This window comes from Salmo salar, unplaced genomic scaffold (genome assembly GCF_905237065.1).
Source record: "Salmo salar unplaced genomic scaffold, Ssal_v3.1, whole genome shotgun sequence".
Lineage (NCBI taxonomy): Eukaryota > Metazoa > Chordata > Actinopteri > Salmoniformes > Salmonidae > Salmo > Salmo salar.
In genome coordinates this window covers 3,904-15,000 of record NW_025548920.1, presented here as the reverse complement: position 1 = coordinate 15,000, position 11,097 = coordinate 3,904, and the positions used below count along the sequence as shown (strand labels likewise).

The window sequence follows — 11,097 nt, the reverse complement described above, 5'->3', positions numbered from 1 at the left end:
TCAATTAGCATCTGCCTTGTATTTATAAGACAAACAAGAATATTGTTGCTGAATGCAGCTTGTGTGTGCTTTATGCTCCTTTGCCCTGTTCAAATGATGAAAGGAAATAAAGTTTGTATTTTATCCAACTACCTGTGCTAAAAAGTGATGGGAACAGTGTTTATAATTTCTTCTACTTTTTCAGTGACACAAAGTTCAAGCTGCTTATCTAATTGGTGAAAATGCAATGTCTGTTTATCAGACTCATTTTGACTATATATGTTGTTGCAAGAGATTGTTTCTCGCTTACGGCCATATCAGCCTGGGTACGCCCGATCTTGTCTGGTCTCGGAAGCTAAGCAGGGTCGAGCCTGGTTAGTACTTGGATGGGAGACCGCCTGGGAATACCAGGTGCTGTAAGCATTTTGTCCACGAGGGTGTGCTCTTGCACTATTTCATCAGCAACACTGCCTTGTAGTAAGCATTTAATGATGAATTGACTAAATGTCTGTTTTATCAGACTCACTTTGACTATATATGTTGTAGCAAGTTTGTTTATGAAAAACGGTTTATTTCTGTATTTCATGATTGCAATCTCCTGAAAAGTGTCAACAGTGTTCCTATCATCTGGATTAAGCAGTATGGCAACAATGGTACTTACAGATTGACTCAAACATGATTTAGACCTTGTTTATGAAAAACTGTTTTTTTTCTGTATTTCATGATTGCAACTTGCTGAAAAGTGTCAACAGTGTTCCTATCATCTGGATTAAGCAGTACGGCAACAATGGTACTTACAGAGTGACTCAAACATGATTTAGACCTTGTTTATGAAAAACTGTTTATTTCTGTATTTCATAATTGCAACTTGCTGAAAAGTGTCAACAGTGTTCCTATCATCAGGAGTAAGCTGTACAGCAAAATGGTACTTACAGAGTGACTCAACCATGATTTAGACCTTGTTTTGGAAAAACTGTTTATTTCTGTATTTCATAACTGTAACTTGCTGAAAAGTGTCAACAGTGTTCCTATCATCAGGAGTAAGCTGTACAGCAAAATGGTACTTACAGAGTGACTCAAACATGATTTAGACCTTGTTTTTGAAAAACTGTTCATTTCTGTATTTCATGATTGCAACTTGCTGAAAAGTGTCAACAGTGTTCCTATCATCAATTTTAAACAGCACAGCAAAATGGTACTTACAGAGTGACTCAAACATGAATTAGATCTTTTTTATGAAAAACTGTTTATTTCTGTATTTCATGATTGCAACTTGCTGAAACGTGTCAACATTTTTCCTATCATCAGGATTAAGCTGTACAGCAAAATGGTACTTACAGAGTGACTCAAACATGATTTAGACCTTGTTTATGAAAAACTGTTTATTTCTGTATTTCATGATTGCAACTTGCTGAAAAGTGTCAACAGTGTTCCTATCATCTGGATTAAGCAGTACGGCAACAATGATACAGAGTGTCTCAAACATGATTTAGACCTTGTTCATGAAAAACTGTTTATTTCTGTATTTCATGATTGCAACTTGCTGAAAAGAGTCAACAGTTTTCAAATCATCTGGATTAAGCAGTAAGGCAACAATGGTTCTTACAGAGTGACTCAAACATGATTTAGACCTAGTTTTTGAAAAACTGTTTATTTCTGTATTTCATGATTGCAACCTCCTGAAAAGTGTCAACAGTGTTCCTATCATCTGGATTAAGCAGTATAGCAACAATGGTACTTAAAGAGTGACTCAAACATGATTTAGACCTTGTTTATGAAAAACAGTTTTTTTCTGTATTTCATGATTGCAACTTGCTGAAAAGTGTCAACAGTGTTCCTATCATCTGGATTAAGCAGTACGGCAACAATGGTACTTACAGAGTGACTCAACCATGATTTAGACCTTGTTTTTGAAAAACAGTTTATTTCTGTATTTCATAACTGCAACTTGCTGAAAAGTGTCAACAGTGCTCCTATCATCAGGAGTAAGCTGTACAGCAAAATGGTACTTACAGAGTGACTCAAACATGATTTAGACCTTGTTTTTGAAAAACAGTTTATTTCTGTATTTCATGATTGCAACTTGCTGAAAAGTGTCAACAGTGTTCCTATCATCTGGATTAAGCAGTACGGCAACAATGGTACTTACAGAGTGACTCAACCATGATTTAGACCTTTTTTGGAAAAACTGTTTATTTCTGTATTTCATAACTGCAACTTGCTGAAAAGTGTCAACAGTGTTCCTATCATCAGGAGTAAGCTGTATAGCAAAATGGTACTTACAGAGTGACTCAAACACGATTTAGACCTTGTTTTTGAAAAACTGTTTATTTCTGTATTTCATGATTGCAACTTGCTGAAAAGTGTCAACAGTGTTCCTATCATCTGGATTAAGCAGTACGGAAAAAATGATACAGAGTGGCTCAAACATGATTTAGACCTTGTTTATGAAAAACTGTTTATTTCTGTATTTCATGATTGCAACTTGCTGAAAAGTGTCAACAGTGTTCCTATCATCTGGATTAAGCAGTACAGCAACAATGGTACTTACAGAGTGACTCAAACATGATTTAGACCTAGTTTTTGAAAAACTGTTTATTTCTGTATTTCATGATTGCAACCTCCTGAAAAGTGTCAACAGTGTTCCTATCATCTGGATTAAGCAGTATGGCAACAATGGAACTTAAAGAGTGACTCAAACATGATTTAGACCTTGTTTTTGAAAAACTGTTTATTTCTGTATTTCATGATTGCAACTTGCTGAAAAGTGTCAACAGTGTTCCTATCATCTGGAGTAAGCTGTACAGCAAAATGGTACTTACAGAGTGACTCAAACATGATTTAGACCTTGTTTTTGAAAAACTGTTTATTTCTGTATTTCATGATTGCAACTGGTTGAAAAGTGTCTACAATGTTCCTATCATCGATTTTAAACAGTACAGCAAAATGGTACTTACAGAGTGACTCAAACATGATTTAGACCTTGTTTTTTGAAAAACTGTTTATTTCTGTATTTCATGATTGCAACTTGCTGAAAAGTGTCAACAGTGTTCCTATCATCAATTTTAAACAGCACAGCAAAATGGTACTTACAGAGTGACTCAAACATGAATTAGATCTTTTTTATGAAAAACTGTTTATTTCTGTATTTCATGATTGCAACTTGCTGAAACTTGTCAACATTTTTCCTATCATCAGGATTAAGCTGTACAGCAAAATGGTGCTTACAGAGTGACTCAAACATGATTTAGACCTTGTTTATGAAAAACTGTTTATTTCTGTATTTCATGATTGCAACTTGCTGAAAAGAGTCAACAGTTTTCAAATCATCTGGATTAAGCAGTACGGCAACAATGGTTCTTACAGAGTGACTCAAACATGATTTAGACCTAGTTTTCGAAAAACTGTTTATTTCTGTATTTCATGATTGCAACCTCCTGAAAAGTGTCAACAGTGTTCCTATCATCTGGATTAAGCAGTATGGCAACAATGGTACTTAAAGAGTGACTCAAACATGATTTAGACCTTGTTTATGAAAAACAGTTTTTTTCTGTATTTCATGATTGCAATTTGCTGAAAAGTGTCAACAGTGTTCCTATCATCTGGATTAAGCAGTACGGCAACAATGGTACTTACAGAGTGACTCAACCATGATTTAGACCTTGTTTTTGAAAAACAGTTTATTTCTGTATTTCATAACTGCAACTTGCTGAAAAGTGTCAACAGTGTTCCTATCATCAGGAGTAAGCTGTACAGCAAAATGGTACTTACAGAGTGACTCAAACATGATTTAGACCTTGTTTTCGAAAAACAGTTTATTTCTGTATTTCATGATTGCAACTTGCTGAAAAGTGTCAACAGTGTTCCTATCATCTGGATTAAGCAGTACGGCAACAATGGTACTTACAGAGTGACTCAACCATGATTTAGACCTTTTTTGGAAAAACTGTTTATTTCTGTATTTCATAACTGCAACTTGCTGAAAAGTGTCAACAGTGTTCCTATCATCAGGAGTAAGCTGTATAGCAAAATGGAACTTACAGAGTGACTCAAACACGATTTAGACCTTGTTTTTGAAAAACTGTTTATTTCTGTATTTCATGATTGCAACTTGCTGAAAAGTGTCAACAGTGTTCCTATCATCTGGATTAAGCAGTACGGAAAAAATGATACAGAGTGGCTCAAACATGATTTAGACCTTGTTTATGAAAAACTGTTTATTTCTGTATTTCATGATTGCAACTTGCTGAAAAGTGTCAACAGTGTTCCTATCATCAATTTTAAACAGCACAGCAAAATGGTACTTACAGAGTGACTCAAACATGAATTAGATCTTTTTATGAAAAACTGTTTATTTCTGTATTTCATGATTGCAACTTGCTGAAACGTGTCAACATTTTTCCTATCATCAGGATTAAGCTGTACAGCAAAATGGTACTTACAGAGTGACTCAAACATGATTTAGACCTTGTTTATGAAAAACTGTTTATTTCTGTATTTCATGATTGCAACTTGCTGAAAAGTGTCAACAGTGTTCCTATCATCTGGATTAAGCGGTACGGCAACAATGATACAGAGTGTCTCAAACATGATTTAGACCTTGTTCATGAAAAACTGTTTATTTCTGTATTTCATGATTGCAACTTGCTGAAAAGAGTCAACAGTTTTCAAATCATCTGGATTAAGCAGTACGGCAACAATGGTTCTTACAGAGTGACTCAAACATGATTTAGACCTAGTTTTTGAAAAACTGTTTATTTCTGTATTTCATGATTGCAACCTCCTGAAAAGTGTCAACAGTGTTCCTATCATCTGGATTAAGCAGTATGGCAACAATGGTACTTAAAGAGTGACTCAAACATGATTTAGACCTTGTTTATGAAAAACAGTTTTTTTCTGTATTTCATGATTGCAACTTGCTGAAAAGTTTCAACAGTGTTCCTATCATCTGGATTAAGCAGTACGGCAACAATGGTACTTACAGAGTGACTCAACCATGATTTAGACCTTGTTTTTGAAAAACAGTTTATTTCTGTATTTCATAACTGCAACTTGCTGAAAAGTGTCAACAGTGCTCCTATCATCAGGAGTAAGCTGTACAGCAAAATGGTACTTACAGAGTGACTCAAACATGATTTAGACCTTGTTTTTGAAAAACAGTTTATTTCTGTATTTCATGATTGCAACTTGCTGAAAAGTGTCAACAGTGTTCCTATCATCTGGATTAAGCAGTACGGCAACAATGGTACTTACAGAGTGACTCAACCATGATTTAGACCTTTTTTTGGAAAAACTGTTTATTTCTGTATTTCATAACTGCAACTTGCTGAAAAGTGTCAACAGTGTTCCTATCATCAGGAGTAAGCTGTATAGCAAAATGGAACTTACAGAGTGACTCAAACACGATTTAGACCTTGTTTTTGAAAAACTGTTTATTTCTGTATTTCATGATTGCAACTTGCTGAAAAGTGTCAACAGTGTTCCTATCATCTGGATTAAGCAGTACGGAAAAAATGATACAGAGTGGCTCAAACATGATTTAGACCTTGTTTATGAAAAACTGTTTATTTCTGTATTTCATGATTGCAACTTGCTGAAAAGTGTCAACAGTGTTCCTATCATCAATTTTAAACAGCACAGCAAAATGGTACTTACAGAGTGACTCAAACATGAATTAGATCTTTTTTATGAAAAACTGTTTATTTCTGTATTTCATGATTGCAACTTGCTGAAACGTGTCAACATTTTTCCTATCATCAGGATTAAGCTGTACAGCAAAATGGTACTTACAGAGTGACTCAAACATGATTTAGACCTTGTTTATGAAAAACTGTTTATTTCTGTATTTCATGATTGCAACTTGCTGAAAAGTGTCAACAGTGTTCCTATCATCTGGATTAAGCAGTACGGCAACAATGATACAGAGTGTCTCAAACATGATTTAGACCTTGTTCATGAAAAACTGTTTATTTCTGTATTTCATGATTGCAACTTGCTGAAAAGAGTCAACAGTTTTCAAATCATCTGGATTAAGCAGTACGGCAACAATGGTTCTTACAGAGTGACTCAAACATGATTTAGACCTAGTTTTTGAAAAACTGTTTATTTCGGTATTTCATGATTGCAACCTCCTGAAAAGTGTCAACAGTGTTCCTATCATCTGGATTAAGCAGTATGGCAACAATGGTACTTAAAGAGTGACTCAAACATGATTTAGACCTTGTTTATGAAAAACAGTTTTTTTCTGTATTTCATGATTGCAACTTGCTGAAAAGTTTCAACAGTGTTCCTATCATCTGGATTAAGCAGTACGGCAACAATGGTACTTACAGAGTGACTCAACCATGATTTAGACCTTGTTTTTGAAAAACAGTTTATTTCTGTATTTCATAACTGCAACTTGCTGAAAAGTGTCAACAGTGCTCCTATCATCAGGAGTAAGCTGTACAGCAAAATGGTACTTACAGAGTGACTCAAACATGATTTAGACCTTGTTTTTGAAAAACAGTTTATTTCTGTATTTCATGATTGCAACTTGCTGAAAAGTGTCAACAGTGTTCCTATCATCTGGATTAAGCAGTACGGCAACAATGGTACTTACAGAGTGACTCAACCATGATTTAGACCTTTTTTTGGAAAAACTGTTTATTTCTGTATTTCATAACTGCAACTTGCTGAAAAGTGTCAACAGTGTTCCTATCATCAGGAGTAAGCTGTATAGCAAAATGGTACTTACAGAGTGACTCAAACACGATTTAGACCTTGTTTTTGAAAAACTGTTTATTTCTGTATTTCATGATAGCAACTTGCTGAAAAGTGTCAACAGTGTTCCTATCATCAGGAGTAAGCTGTATAGCAAAATGGTACTTACAGAGTGACTCAAACACGATTTAGACCTTGTTTTTGAAAAACTGTTTATTTCTGTATTTCATGATTGCAACTTGCTGAAAAGTGTCAACAGTGTTCCTATCATCTGGATTAAGCAGTACGGAAAAAATGATACAGAGTGGCTCAAACATGATTTAGACCTTGTTTATGAAAAACTGTTTATTTCTGTATTTCATGATTGCAACTTGCTGAAAAGTGTCAACAGTGTTCCTATCATCTGGATTAAGCAGTACAGCAACAATGGTACTTACAGAGTGACTCAAACATGATTTAGACCTAGTTTTTGAAAAACTGTTTATTTCTGTATTTCATGATTGCAACCTCCTGAAAAGTGTCAACAGTGTTCCTATCATCTGGATTAAGCAGTATGGCAACAATGGAACTTAAAGAGTGACTCAAACATGATTTAGACCTTGTTTTTGAAAAACTGTTTATTTCTGTATTTCATGATTGCAACTTGCTGAAAAGTGTCAACAGTGTTCCTATCATCTGGAGTAAGCTGTACAGCAAAATGGTACTTACAGAGTGACTCAAACATGATTTAGACCTTGTTTTTGAAAAACTGTTTATTTCTGTATTTCATGATTGCAACTGGTTGAAAAGTGTCTACAATGTTCCTATCATCGATTTTAAACAGTACAGCAAAATGGTACTTACAGAGTGACTCAAACATGATTTAGACCTTGTTTTTGAAAAACTGTTTATTTCTGTATTTCATGATTGCAACTTGCTGAAAAGTGTCAACAGTGTTCCTATCATCAATTTTAAACAGCACAGCAAAATGGTACTTACAGAGTGACTCAAACATGAATTAGATCTTTTTTATGAAAAACTGTTTATTTCTGTATTTCATGATTGCAACTTGCTGAAACTTGTCAACATTTTTCCTATCATCAGGATTAAGCTGTACAGCAAAATGGTGCTTACAGAGTGACTCAAACATGATTTAGACCTTGTTTATGAAAAACTGTTTATTTCTGTATTTCATGATTGCAACTTGCTGAAAAGAGTCAACAGTTTTCAAATCATCTGGATTAAGCAGTACGGCAACAATGGTTCTTACAGAGTGACTCAAACATGATTTAGACCTAGTTTTCGAAAAACTGTTTATTTCTGTATTTCATGATTGCAACCTCCTGAAAAGTGTCAACAGTGTTCCTATCATCTGGATTAACCTCTTGGGGCTAGGTGGGACGCTAGCGTGCCACCTGTGGTGCACTCCATCAACAGCAGGTGCATTTCAAGAGCGGCAAATTTGAATCCAAATAAATGTCAAAATTCAAATTTTTCAAAAATACAACTATGTTACACCATTTGAAAGATAAACATCTCCTTAATCTAACCACGTTTTACGATTTCAAAAAGGTTTTACGGCGAAAGCATAAATTTAGAGTATGTTAGGACAGTACATTTACAAGAGTTGTGTGTAATGTTTTGTCAAGTCAAAGACAGGGTCACCAAAACCATAAAACCAGCTAAAATGATACACTAACCTTTTACAATCTCCATCAGATGACACTCCTAGGACATTATGTTAGACAATGCATGCATTTTTAGTTCTATCAAGTTCATATTTATATACAAAAACAGCGTTTTACTATGGCATTGATGTTGAGGAAATCGTTTCCCTCCAATAACCGGCAGTCAAGTCAGCGTCAGAAATTAAATAATTAAAATTAGAAAACATTGTTAAAATATTATATTGTCATTTAAAGAATTATAGATTTACATCTTTTGAACGCAATCAACTTGCCAGATTTAAAAATAACCTTACTGGGAAATCACACTTTGCAATAATCTGAGCACTGTGCCCAGAAAAATACGCGTTGCGATACAGACTAGACGTCATGTTGGGGAGATCTAAAATCGAAAATACTATGTAAATAATCCATTACCTTTGATTCTCTTCATCAGATGTCACTTCCAGGTATCACAGGTCCATAACGAATGTAGTTTTGTTCAAAAAAGCTCATCATTTATGTCCAAAAATCTCCGTCTCGTTAGCACATGATGTAAGCCAGCCGGACTTCTCGTCATGAACGAGGGAAAAAATATATTTCCGTTCGTTCAAACATGTCAAACGTTGTATAGCATAAATCATTAGGGCCTTTTTAACCAGAACATGAATAATATTCAAGGTGGACGAATGCATAGCCTTTTATAACGTATTGGAACGAGGGTACCCAACATGAAGTAGCGCGCCAGGTGTCTAATGGGACATCACCGTTCCATGGCTCTTGTTCGGTCAGATCTCCCTCCAGAAGACTCAAAACACTTTGTAAAGGCTGGTGACATCTAGTGGAAGCAATAGGAAGTGCCAAAATATTCCTAAACCCCTGTGTCTTTCAATGGGATAGCTTTAAAGTCAATACAACACATCAGGTATCCACTTCCTGTCAGAAAATGTCTCAGGGTTTTGCCTGCCAAATGAGTTCTGTTATACTCACAGACACCATTCAAACAGTTTTGGAAACTTTAGAGTGTTTTCTATCCATATATAATAAGTATATGCATATTCTAGTTACTGGGTAGGATTAGTAACCAGATTAAATCGGGTACATTTTTTTTATCCAGACGTGCAAATGCTGCCCCCTAGACCCAACAGGTTAAGCAGTATGGCAACAATGGTACTTAAAGAGTGACTCAAACATGATTTAGACCTTGTTTATGAAAAACAGTTTTTTTCTGTATTTCATGATTGCAATTTGCTGAAAAGTGTCAACAGTGTTCCTATCATCTGGATTAAGCAGTACGGCAACAATGGTACTTACAGAGTGACTCAACCATGATTTAGACCTTGTTTTTGAAAAACAGTTTATTTCTGTATTTCATAACTGCAACTTGCTGAAAAGTGTCAACAGTGTTCCTATCATCAGGAGTAAGCTGTACAGCAAAATGGTACTTACAGAGTGACTCAAACATGATTTAGACCTTGTTTTCGAAAAACAGTTTATTTCTGTATTTCATGATTGCAACTTGCTGAAAAGTGTCAACAGTGTTCCTATCATCTGGATTAAGCAGTACGGCAACAATGGTACTTACAGAGTGACTCAACCATGATTTAGACCTTTTTTGGAAAAACTGTTTATTTCTGTATTTCATAACTGCAACTTGCTGAAAAGTGTCAACAGTGTTCCTATCATCAGGAGTAAGCTGTATAGCAAAATGGAACTTACAGAGTGACTCAAACACGATTTAGACCTTGTTTTTGAAAAACTGTTTATTTCTGTATTTCATGATTGCAACTTGCTGAAAAGTGTCAACAGTGTTCCTATCATCTGGATTAAGCAGTACGGAAAAATGATACAGAGTGGCTCAAACATGATTTAGACCTTGTTTATGAAAAACTGTTTATTTCTGTATTTCATGATTGCAACTTGCTGAAAAGTGTCAACAGTGTTCCTATCATCAATTTTAAACAGCACAGCAAAATGGTACTTACAGAGTGACTCAAACATGAATTAGATCTTTTTATGAAAAACTGTTTATTTCTGTATTTCATGATTGCAACTTGCTGAAACGTGTCAACATTTTTCCTATCATCAGGATTAAGCTGTACAGCAAAATGGTACTTACAGAGTGACTCAAACATGATTTAGACCTTGTTTATGAAAAACTGTTTATTTCTGTATTTCATGATTGCAACTTGCTGAAAAGTGTCAACAGTGTTCCTATCATCTGGATTAAGCAGTACGGCAACAATGATACAGAGTGTCTCAAACATGATTTAGACCTTGTTCATGAAAAACTGTTTATTTCTGTATTTCATGATTGCAACTTGCTGAAAAGAGTCAACAGTTTTCAAATCATCTGGATTAAGCAGTACGGCAACAATGGTTCTTACAGAGTGACTCAAACATGATTTAGACCTAGTTTTTGAAAAACTGTTTATTTCTGTATTTCATGATTGCAACCTCCTGAAAAGTGTCAACAGTGTTCCTATCATCTGGATTAAGCAGTATGGCAACAATGGTACTTAAAGAGTGACTCAAACATGATTTAGACCTTGTTTATGAAAAACAGTTTTTTCTGTATTTCATGATTGCAACTTGCTGAAAAGTTTCAACAGTGTTCCTATCATCTGGATTAAGCAGTACGGCAACAATGGTACTTACAGAGTGACTCAACCATGATTTAGACCTTGTTTTTGAAAAACAGTTTATTTCTGTATTTCATAACTGCAACTTGCTGAAAAGTGTCAACAGTGCTCCTATCATCAGGAGTAAGCTG

General features: G+C 35.0%; 1 non-coding gene across 1 annotated transcript; it reads left to right on the top strand.

The window, feature by feature from the left end:
- Positions 1-283: 283 nt before the first annotated feature.
- LOC123733689 (5S ribosomal RNA) lies at positions 284-402 on the top strand. Its single transcript, XR_006764054.1, has one exon. It is a non-coding gene; the product is annotated as a 5S ribosomal RNA (ribosomal RNA).
- The last annotated feature ends 10,695 nt before the right edge of the window (positions 403-11,097 follow it).